Below are 13,089 nucleotides of genomic sequence, written 5' to 3'. Positions count from 1 at the left end.
AAGAGTATCAGCTCAAAAGTTGTAAGGCATTATTGGCATAAAATGAATTTTAATGGCATATAGCGTAGGGGGTTTTAAATTTAATAGTTATTACTACTTCATACTTAGTTTCGCGGAAGGACTGAGTGATGCGGTTAAACTCTGTGACTGAGTGTCACGCGCAGATAAAAATATAGGGAGTAAAATAAAATAAACAGGAGCAATACTTCGCAGGCGAATTTATTAGGTCATTCTCGACGGTCACTTTGGAGTCAAACCAAAAAAAAATCAGTATTTTATTCATTTCAGATGCCTTGTCCATAATTATAGAAACAAGTACCAACTTCATGTCAGTCATAGTTCACGGTGCTCTCATGTAGTAGGTACTAGGCTTCGCAATATCTTCGAAATATTGACTTCTTGGGCTCATTTTACCAGAATCATTTGTACATTCACGCCTCATACATGAAAAAATGTATCCCATGATTACCTTTCCAGGCGGCTTAGCACGGTCGCGTTTTTATCCCTTGTCACCATGCCTGTCACGTTCTAACAAGTAAGTAAGTGCGAAAGGGACGCGCATAGTGATAGTCGATAAAAATGGAACCGTGCTGAGCCCGCAGATCGTCACATTTTTGTATGAATAATTTTTTTTGTAGGAACGTGACGCACTGGAAAATAATTTTTTCATACAAAATTTTGGGACACATTTTTTCATGTATGAGGCATGAATGTACAAATGATTCTGAGTAAAATGAGCCCAAGCAGTCAATATTTTGAAGACATGAATAAATGTAATTTTTTTTTAAAACGCTCATATGTTTGACGCCAATGTATGTCTGTCTGTCTGTGGCATCGTAGCTCTCCATCGGATGTTCCGATTTCGATGTGTTTTTTTACGTGAAAACGAGTTTTCTTGCGGTGGTTCTTAGCTATGTTTTATAGAAATCGATCAAGCAGTTTGAAGAGTATCAGCTCAAAAGTTGTAAGGCATTATTGGCATAAAATGAATTTTAATGGCATATAGCGTAGGGGGTTTTAAATTTAATAGTTATTACTACTTCATACTTAGTTTCGCGGAAGGACTGAGTGATGCGGTTAAACTCTGTGACTGAGTGTTACGCGCAGATAAAAATATAGGGAGTAAAATAAAATAAACAGGAGCAATACTTCGCAGGCGAATTTATTAGGTCATTCTCGACGGTCACTTTGGAGTCAAACCAAAAAAAAATCAGTATTTTATTCATTTCAGATGCCTTGTCCATAATTATAGAAACAAGTACCAACTTCATGTCAGTCATAGTTCACGGTGCTCTCATGTAGTAGGTACTAGGCTTCGCGGTAGGAATGAGTGATGCGGTCAAACTCCGTGACAGAGCGTCGCAATTGCGGTCGAGTCAAATCGACGATTGCTTTTGGGTTGGTTGCCGCCTATGTTTGAATGATTTGACATACATTTATAAATAGGTATCTACGTAAACGTAGAGGGAGTAAAACATAACAGTGGCAATATTTACGTGAGTGTAGGATTCTGGTTAAAATGAAAGACCGATGACCCTTAATTTGGACTTAGAATAGAATAGAAATCATTTATTCAGACTTAACCCTGTAGCAAGTAGAGAGGGCCAATAGAGAGTACACTCACCAGGCGGGTGTTATGCCTGGGGACCGAAGTACACTGAGAGTTGCTCGGAAGTTGTATTATATTATAGCAACTGTCATTTGGAACTCCGTAATGTAGCGCGATGTAGGTTTCTACCAAATTGAGTTCTAGGCATAATAACATTGTGGCACGACGTCGACAGTGACGGGGGGGGACACTGACGCTTTAAAAAAAACTTCTGTATTTTCCATTTCTGCGCTCAAAGGGTTCCATGGAATACCTAGAACATTTTTATTTCACGAATTATTTGTTGACCCTAATTACATGCTTAAAAAACATTTTGTAAATGTAAATAAATTATTAAGTTGATCGAACCTTATATGGAGTTCATTTTACTTTTACGTGACTTATATTTGGAATAGATTGAGAGCAGAAAAAGCTCACCCATTCACGATTGAAGCTATCAATAAACATGGCTGTGCCATAAATATCGTCGGTGCGTCTGCATGTTTGATACGAGCGTTAGCCTACATCGTGTACAACATGGCAGAGCATTCAGCACAGCTCATTCAGAAAAGATTTAGCCAGGGTTGTGTTTAGAGAGGATAAATATGAATACGAAACGTCTTACCTAAAGTACCTTTGGTAAGGCAGTCATAGGATATTTGTTGAAGAATAAGGAAACCGACCGTTGTAATAAGGACTAGTTTCCCCTTTGGGTTGTGAAAGGTCAGATGGCAGTCGCTTTCGTAAAAACTAATGCGTACGCCCATTCTTGGGATTAGTTGCCAAGCAGACCTCAGGCTCTCATGAGCCGCGGCGAATAAGATTAGGATATGTGGACATTCCTAGTAGTAGTATGTGGCTATACCATATAGATCAAGGAGATAACTGCTGATAACCCGGAAATTGGGACGGGTGTCGCTATGACCTATAGTGATTTTGGTGACAGACGTGATTGCTGAAGACGCTGGTTCGCGGAGGAGTGACGCTCTGAGTAAATTTCTTTAAGTACTTAAACTTTTTCCGAAGTTTGAAGATCATACATGAGCTAACCAACCCTGTCGAAATGGGCAGGGTTGCTAGTGTAACCGGAGAGGTTATTTCCATTGAATAAATGGCGGTTTCACGCGAGGAGGGCGGGGAGCGGACGCGTGCCGTCCTGGCCAGGCGTTCTCAACTGAAACTTTTGTGATACAATTTCGGTATGATGCGCATAAGTAAAGCCAACGTAATATATATTGGAGTAGCAATCTGAAGTGGCTATTGTTAGATGTATTAAGCGTAGTAGCTGTGCTCTATACTGGAGCAGTGAGGGGGAAGAGGTAAGTACGAAAGGTGCCAGGTGCCGCCTGTAAGTCTAACTGCGAATCTATTGCGCGGATTTCAATAGTTCTAAATACTAAACTAACTATTTGTTTATTTTCCATTTCCTGTATTTGATTATCTTTTGCTAACACAAGACCTACCTACGGAAAATAAAACAAACGACTTAAATATCCGTTCACTAAGCGGATTAACACCATTCAAGTTCCAAATGTAAATCAGGCGTATTTGTTTAGGCTCTGACCCAAACAAAACTTACGTATTTAGATAAATAGAAAGTTGAGAACACCCAAACCAATATCGACCATTATAAATGACAGTGTATCTACAAAATTAGACGCACGTGTTAACAATTAAAACAGTTACTAATCACCGCTCTCAACAATTATACTGTACGTGGTCACGGCTATTATGGAGAGGCTAACAACGGATCGGATAAATCTCAAATTATAGTTTAGCTACGGTGGTTTTGCACCCACACATTTCCGCGTTGCCTTAATGATCCGATATTATGTTACAATATTGTGACTAGCCAGTCCCGTTGTCAATTCATAGGAGTTTAATTGGTTTGAATGAAATAAAGTGGAAATGTATATGCGTGGGCGGATTTCGTTGTGTGGAAGTGTTGATTTTTATGACGGGTGGTTTTTTGTTTTTAAATTGGTTTGCCGAAGGTTGAGGATGGAGGCTTGCGAAAGATATTGAACGATCCCGTGATGTTATGTCACGAGCGCGGGGCGGCGCGAGCGCCGACCGACCTGCGTGGGCGGCGGCCTGCCAGGGATGGGAAACGCTGAAACTTATCGATATTTGGTTATTAGTAATCTCAGAATTTGAAGATTTGTCACTTTTGAACTTCAATGCCATTACATAGAATCAAATTACAAAAAGCCTTCAAATTATGTGACTCTGACTCTACATACATACCTGATTGTCAATTCAGTCTGATTCTGAATAGAGCTTGGATACTTAAACCCGAAATTTGAGTACCTAGTTGACAGCAATGAATGGGGAACCAAAAATATAGATAATTTATAGTATAGTATTTTTTATCGTATAATATATTTAAAATTTTAACTTTGATTAATAAATAGGTAATCTCACTGATTTGGACTCTTTGTCAACTCTTAAATTATGAATTATGATCTCTCCAAGCCTTTATTTACTTATTCATTCATATTATTTTATTAGTCCACCGTGCCTATTATATCTACCTGTTATTTTGGCCTACTTTTTTGATATGTGCAGGCAAGGTATTTCACTGTTTCGAATTGTTAAACCATGAATCTTGTTTCCTATGATCTGCTCACAACTTCTAACCCATCATATTTTCTCATCTAATCATATATATTACGTCTATTTCAATTTTATGATTGTTATATTGCGTTCCGTCCTTCTGATAATGGATGGACAAAAACGATGCATTCACTAAATGTTTCATTCGTCCCCAGATATTTGTAACAAACATGCACTTCATCGAAATATCTATCGACATAGTCACCACGGAGATGGCGCGTCGCAGGCGCAATCTCGCTAACCCGTAGCGGCTGTGGCGACAGACAACATAAGGTCACAATCGGGCCCGTGAGCCCGAGCCTTTAAATATATAGCCTTGTACGTTAAATGTCTAATGCTATTTCATTTACAGCGTGCCATTAAAGATGCGTTCGCTGCGCCGCTTATGTGGACGGCGGACAGTACTGACACCCATTGGCATACGTCAGGTTTTTGCCTATTATGTTTAACATCAGAGTTTTCTACACTCGAATACAATGAAAACGGGTCAGATGGAAAATTCCGCTCTTTCTTTTTGGTAATACGCTAATAAATATCAAGGAAGTGCGATATTGGGTTTTGTACATATGTATATATGTATATTTAAATATTCGCCCAGGATTTTTTTATGTAGTCATCCTTTTTTTTATTAGTACGCAGTATAGGTACTAACACTAAGTACCCACTGTATGTACAATGATATGTAGGTAAAGCACAACGAACGCAATATAAAAAAGTTATAAGTATTTTTAATATTAGAATAATTATATAATATATATAATAGAGGTAGATACATAGGTACGAAATTGTATCAATCATATGTATCTGTATACCTAATTATTATTTATATTTGTTATAATTTGGTTCTAGGTTTTTTTAATCTGTCTAATTAATATAAAAGAGTGTTTACCCACGTATTATATTGGTGGGTTAGTTTCACGAAAACGAGGTGTCCCACTTATTTGTAGGTAATTATGACATTATTTGGAAGCGCCGGCTTGCCGCCATTTTACAAGTGTTTGTTCCGGCGCCTAAGCCTAAATAATATTAGTGGGTAGTAAATAGAGGCTCTTTGAGGCGCCGAACAGGAAGAGATGACGCCATGTTTGTTCCTTTGCTGTTTTAGACTGTGGCAGGGCAAAAACTTGGACAATGGAATAAAGTTATGTACAAGTTTTTTACATATTTATTTACTTTTTGTATAAGTACCTACGATACGGTGAAAATCAAAATGAAACTCGTATTTTGCGGCGTAATGTTTCGTTTTTATATACATAATAATATGTATATTTGATATGCCTGTGTCTCACGGAAGTTTTGTTGTGTGGATAGGTATTTCTGAGCTTATGATTTAGACTGTAAGTGTTTAAGTAAGTTTAGTGTTACATAAGTACCTATAGGTACTATACGTATCTAGACGTGAAATACCAGAGAAGGCGTAAGTACTAAGTATGTATCTATCAATATATGTGAAGCTGTGTAGTGGAGACAAAAGTCATTTTGTTAAAATTAATGACCGTCCATAACTTTTGTTTGATTGACTCACGGAAAACATTACATGAGACTCATCATTATTCCGTACGGAGATAGTACTGTCATTGTGTAATGCATATAGAGGCATGCTCGCAAAGCCGGCCGGCATGTCGGAGATATCCGCTGTTTCATACAAATGCTTGTAGGTACTCTAAGAACAAATTAGATTACTTTCTATGAAATATTTTAATTTGTGTTATTTCAAGAAGATACACTACTCACCCATCGATTCCAGCTTGGACATTGGAGCCCTTGGTAATTTTTTCCTCCGTGTATGACATTAATTTCGGTTTGCAATTGCTTGTATGTAAATAGTTATGTTTTCAAACTTGAAAAGATCTAACCCTATTTAGATAAATTTTGAAATAGTGTGTCCTTATCCAATGATTTTGACCATATCTTCGGTACAATTCGTTACGGTTACGTAATCGACAATTTATAAGAACCTAGAACATTTCTGCCCCTGTTATCGTCGGTTCTACGAGCATCGTGCTCCGCCTTCTGGCACAAATTTGTCTAATTTCTTATACTAAAAACATGCGGAACTAAAGAAGATCCATCTATAGATAACTTTTAAGCCTTTTCTTAAAACTTAGATATCATAAATTTCGTTTTCGTGAGTAGAAACCAAAAAGTGTAAGAGTCAGAAGACTTACTACACTTTGTGGTTCCACCTGTCCTCAGGGTGGCCACGGATGGCAGTTGCAACACTTGCAATTGTCATTAATAACTATAGTGAGCCAACGCAACCCCTTTGAAAATGGCTTAATATTCGTAAAAATCTCATATCAGCATTGCCATTGGACCATTGAATGCTCGTATGTAAATTCGTATGGCAGTCTGCATAGAGGGGCGCATTCGTAATGAATGGACGTACCCTTCGGCGCTCGCGCACGCCGCGCCGCCCCCCATTGTTTTGGGCGACAGATTATAATAATTCCGCAGCAAATCAAGCATTTGGGGATCGAACGATCGGCTTCGTTCGGGTTATTAAATCAATTCGTGTAGCTCGCCTGACACGTTTTGGTAGTTGATTGTTTAGTTTTTTGTGCAAAGAGTTTAATTTGCGGTGTAATAAAATTAAATGCTTTATACAAATATTAGTTTTGTTGAGCGTCGATTAGAAACAATGGACAACGAAAAAACTGAGGTATCACTAGCAATTCAAATTACAAATGAGGCGCTAGTAGTATAACGATTAAATTTAAAGTCGAACTTAATGCATTATGGTTTTAAATAACGTTTGTGTACGACATGCCGTTGCGTGCGGTTAAACTGTATGTCATTTTGATTTTATACTTCTGTCATAATAATCCATTCGGATAACCTTTGAGCATGTTAAATATTTCTCGAAGCTTGTATAATTGCATAGCAAATATTAATATAATACATTATTAACACCTAATCCCGAGTTGGGTTCGAGCAAGTTTGTTGCACGTCAAATTATCAAAAGTGTCATACTCTAAAAGTAGGTAGGTACATTAGGTTCAACTCTTCTAAAATATTCTTGCTATAGGATAGTATAAGAAAACACAGACAAACAGAACACTGAAGTAATTCCAACAGTGTTTCCTTTATGGTAAATTGTATTGGAATTATTTAGATAATTATTTTAAATATCAAGTATCAAAACATTTGTCTATACATGAAAGTCATATAATGCACGTACTATGTAGATTCGAGTAAGTATCTGATGCATTGCCTGCTACGTGCATATTTCAAGAACAATGATAAAGATATAAAACCATCACGGGATAAAGTATAGCTTCGCTGAGGGCTTTATTCCTTTTAATAATCCATATCGCTGTCACCAGCAAAAAGGTTCTACGAATTCAACCATGAATTCATCTCTCCGATCTTAAAAGCTTTCTTTGTCATTTTAAATGGCCACAATCACATCACTTCAACACAATAGAATCTAAATGCAATCAAAAAGCTACCGTAACTACTTTAAGTTGTGGTAGGGATTGCGTTGTCACGTTTCGGAATGCGTAACTCCGGTAGCCTGTCTTGGGATTTCTCCGTGCGGCGTTTCACCATAACTGACCATCATGTGATATTGCTAAATATGCTTTGAGATGAAGACTTAGAGTGTATTTTTGGTTGTTTTTCGATGGTGTTTAAGGCTGTTCGAGATTGAAGTTGAGCAGGTAAGACCGGTAGCCGGCGGACAATAAGCGATCGCTCATCTGGTTAGATAGCAGGCGGGATGATTACACGTTCACTTTGTGCCTTAGGATAAATCTGAATAACGCATTGTGTGGAGTGGAATTTTATACGTTTTCTTTCTTTTTGAGCAATTTGTGTCATCTAGGTTAGGGCCGACTTTTGAATTTCGACTGCTCGATTTGGTGTATTTCCCAAAGAGCATACTTATATAATCACTACGTTCTATAGTATTTCCTTATCTCCACTACTAGGCATTTAAATTTTAGTAATAGGATTGAAAACGAGTGGTCAATAAGTACCACTAGATTTCCAATTTCTATCGAACGTATTTCAAAAAAAAGAATTTCGCAGTTATTCACTTCTAGTGACAAAATCGAGCGATCGAAATTGAAAAATCGCCCTCTTGTTCTCGAAAGATTCAGTTCTTAGTTTGGACTGAAAGTGAGGTTTGTAGTCTCTCATTTGATAATAATGCCTAAGTTAACCTTACTAGATTTCAAGGAAACAAATGAATCTTAAATACTACCTAATACTATATGATTTGAAGCTTCTATAGCAGCCCCATTTGATATTTTACCACTACCTTTTCGGTGAAGGAAAACATAGTAAGGAAACCTGCATACATCCGCGAAAACATTTAAATGTGTATGTGAAGTCCCCAACCCGCATTGGCCCAAGCCCTCTCGCGCATAAAAGCCCTGTGGCCAGCTGGTATGGTATCCGCTAATAAGATTACTAAATTATTATAATAAATGCAAAATATTAACATGTAAGGATATAGTTTCATAACAAAACGACTATAATCATTGTTCGCAAAACATATACTTATACATTTTAATTACCTCAATAAAAATGTAATAAACTAAATCCATCAAAAGCTTACAAGAGGCCGGGGTTACTTTACCACAAGGCCAAATTGCAAAAGCTTGTCATCAATATGTAAACGCCACGTACCGTTTTTTGTTGTAGGTATCACTAAAAAAAGAATAATGAATATTTTAGCCCAAAAAGTTTGAAACGACGCACGAATATACTACCTGTTCGTTCTTGTGTGAGATAGTTTAAGAGCTAGTCAGTTATTAGCCGGATAGTATTTGTTTTTTTTTTTAATTACGAGTATATGTAAGTGTCATTATCATAAGTATTTAACAGGTTATTTTTTTGACGCTGTAACTTTGTACGTGTTTGTTTGTATATTGTTTGTATATACGTATCAGTTATACATTTACCTATAAGTAATACCTAAATATTATATTAGACAAAATCCCCATCAGCTTGACCATTTTTCATTATTGGCTATAAACCTATTGCCTGCCCGGATCTATTCCATTCATTTATTTCACGCTTTCCTGGTTACCTGTGCGATGAATCGTCTGAAAGTAAAGAAATCGTAAATAATGAAAATCTAATAAAAAGTATGAATTGTAGCCTGATAGCCACACTTTAAGTAACAGGTAGCTGTTTCCGGTTCCATCGATTATCTCTGCAACAGATGCTGTTTTCAGGCAGTGATGCCATTTCAAAAAAGATATGCAGTTTTCAACGTCTACAACCTCGATTTTCTTGCACAAACAAAAAAAACTGCACTAATAAAGGTATTAATTTATCAGGATATGCATTATGCATAGTTATTCAGTGTTAAGCTCAATGAAATTTTATACGTAAAAAAGGTCCCCAGCTCTTAGCTTATCTCAGTACAATCCGACAGTTTTATCGCATGTCGAGTCAATGTATAAAATTAATCACGTTTAATAGACTCGTCTTTACTATTCGGATTCAATACATCACACCCACACATAGAAAGTTTTGATTCACTGGATTAAGACTTTAGGAGTAACGATATAATTTTATATGAAAAATGACCCTTAGATGAATGTTTTAAGAGAAAAACTATGTCATAGTTTTTTTCAAACAGTTTTTTCTGTGCCATCTATTTTTGCGTACTCATATATTTTTCTTAGTGCTATAGGTATTCTGGGTTAAATAATAATACGAAAACAAACATAAACATATTGTACACAGAGGTATTTCAAAATAAAGTAGATTTTTGCGAAAATGAGTGTGAATCATTTGCTAAAAGATATTTTAATTCATGACCTATCAGGCGTCATTCACATATCACAACTTTCCGTTCCAAGAAAAGAGACACCGTCTATCAATAACTCCCTAAAAAACTATGCCACCCATTCGATTAAAACATTAAAATTAATTCAACCCTCCAGTGACAAATTAATTTTGTTAATCAACAGCGACACAGCCGCCATGCATCACGGAGACAGCGGTCGGAAGATACCGGGTGATATACGAGTGACCATCGGAGGTGTTAAAACGAACGGGTAACACGTTCGCATTTTTGGTACCATTGACACATTTAACTGAACATTAGTAAACCTTATTACAATGACGTAAGGTCTACTTTAAGTCTGTGAAGTATTGCTATTGGTACGTTGACAAATTTTTAGGATGTCGGGACGAATAATGGGTGTGGTATTCCAAAAAGGTGTTGGAAATAGTTTGGCGGTTTGTTGTATACGGAACTGGTTTAAGTTGATGATGCAGAATAAAGAACGAACATTACAAGTTATGGGTTAATTATGCTATTTAAAATATTTTTATCTTGCTATCCGAATCATTTGGGGAGTCCGAAATAGCGACAGTTCAGTGGTAGATTTTCATTTGTGTTATCTGAAGGGCAGAGAGCTGGACTGTACCTACAATTTATGTCCTAAATGTCCTAATAATGTACTTTACATACCTAGCTTCCATTAAAATGACTGGTTTTCAGTGTACGTTATTATAAAATATTGATTATAACTACTTTGCACTTTATTTTGCCTACTAAATATCTTAATAAAATGTTGGTATTTATATTTTTCCACTGAATCCCTTGTTAAGAAAATCCTTCTTTCTTCTTGAAGTTAAATATAAAATTAATTAAAATTTGATTTAAATTTTTAACTGTAGGAATTTTTGGCTTTTTGAGCGAATAAATTTGTCGTGTGTTCTGAACAAATTTGTAAAAAACAACATTATGTTACAAAGATTACAGATCAGCAATAAAAGTGTTCACTAATTATTTAATTATATTATTCAAAAAACTGGAAACTAATCTCCGGCTTCCAATAATGTTGGTCATTTAGATAAAACGGTGTCCCAACACGGAGTGAATACGAGTCAACCTTATCTGCGGTGACCACCTAGGTGTCAGTATTAATGGCACTGATACTACTTTTTGTTCGTTTTTCTTGTTACTTGTCGTTATTTACGATTTTTAAATTATTTGGCTTTAAGTTGTGTCGAATCTACGCATGAGGCCGGAGCATTAATTAAACTAAAAGCAGAGCCTATTTATTATATATACGTAATAGGTCAAATTGAAGTATAATATTTATTTATGATTTCCGTTCTGATCTCAATTTATTATAACCAATGTTAGTTAAGTTTACGTGCTGACGCGATCGCTTGGACAGGTCTCCACGGAAGACCAGCGTCAAGATAACTGAAAGGTAACTTGACATCAAGCTGAGGGGAGACCATTTCAGTGACGTTTACTTTTTATACTAATAAAATTGTTGTATTATTTTTAAGCAATACTGTAAGGGGCTGTCCATAAATTACGTCATCGATTTTTGGCGATTTTTGACCCCCCCCCCTATAATCATCCAAAAATCATGCTTCAAATGACCCCATTTCCTCCTACTTCATGCTACCGTCATCCGATGTCCAGACCCCCCCCCCCCCCCCCCTAATTTGAAATGACGTAATTTATGAATAGCCCCTAAGCGTCCTGAATAAATTTATTTTCTTCTTCTTCTATTAATATTGAATTAGATGTATAAATATCACTCCCAAAAACAACTCAAAGTTAATCAAAAGTTATTAACGTTTTGCTTCAGGTATTTTTTTACATGTAGGTACAATAAACTATAGGTATTATAGTCTGTCAGCTGTATTGGATATTAAAAAAAAGATTCATTAATAAAATCAAGCAGGTTCAATAAAAGATTTTAAATGTGGTAAATGCGGCAGACACAAAATCCTTTTTTAGAGTAATTTCTTTTATCACTACAGAAAATCCAAAGTCAGTAGTACAAAAAACAATCCAACCCCATTTGAAAGATTCGTTAATTTGTTTGATACCTACCGATACCAACCCTAAAACTAGTTAATTATACTATAACAGTCAATAATGATTATTGACCTTGTAAAATCATCAATAGAACCGAACCCCGCACAAAGGGTTCCGTCTGAAAAGGGATTTGACAAAGCCAATTTACTCTAATAAAGTATAATTAAAAACAAATTTTATTGACGGCACCCTTCACGCGTTTAATTAATCAAATAGTTTATGAAGAAGCAAACGCGGAAATTGGAAGGATTGGTTCCTATTGATTTGTTACGGAGGCTGTTAAGTTAGGGGTGCCATAAATAGGTTGTAAACGACCCTGAGGCATCGAGCGGGTTTGAATATATTCTTGAATTAATCTTCTTATTTCAGGATTCATCTGTAACTTATCTCGATCAAAAATAAAAGCCATAAAATCCGACCCATAGTCTAATAAAACATGGTCTTCCATTCCCAGAGTGACACGGGGCTACGTCACACCAACATGGCCGCTATATATAGCGCTATCGCATATTATCATATAGCGCTGTCGCATGATGACGTAAGCCCGTGTCAGTTAGGTGACCTAGAAAAGACGGGAATGGAGTACCAGGCGGAGTATATTATTATACCATGATCCGACCCTTCACACTGTTCACTGTTATAGTCTGTATCTTTAGGTATTTAAAAAAGAGTAAACAAAATCTACCCTCAAATGGCTTCTTAAACCAGTTGAGGGTAGATGAAAACATTACATGATCAAATAATGTAGGTTAAGGTCGTTCAGTGACAGATCCAGGTGGTTTTGTATTTGGTTGGTTAATCAATCAATAAATAACCGCAAATGTATAAATTATTTGTTTATTTTTTTATTTAATTACCTAAAGTTACAGAGTATAGATGCAAGTAATCCCGGGTAGGGTAGGACCTATCAATGCAGGTGGCTTAAAACAACCCACATTTCCATATCGTTGTACAACTACCGCCCCCTGTAATTTTCCTACTATTTATTTACAAAACAAAAACCGGTCAGCTGCGAGTCGGACTCGCGTTCCAAGGGTTCCGTAGATTACCCAATTTTAACAATGTATTTTTTATG

This window comes from Cydia splendana, chromosome 15, assembly GCF_910591565.1.
Source record: "Cydia splendana chromosome 15, ilCydSple1.2, whole genome shotgun sequence".
NCBI classification, from domain to species: domain Eukaryota; kingdom Metazoa; phylum Arthropoda; class Insecta; order Lepidoptera; family Tortricidae; genus Cydia; species Cydia splendana.
This window is presented reverse-complemented; position numbering follows the sequence as displayed.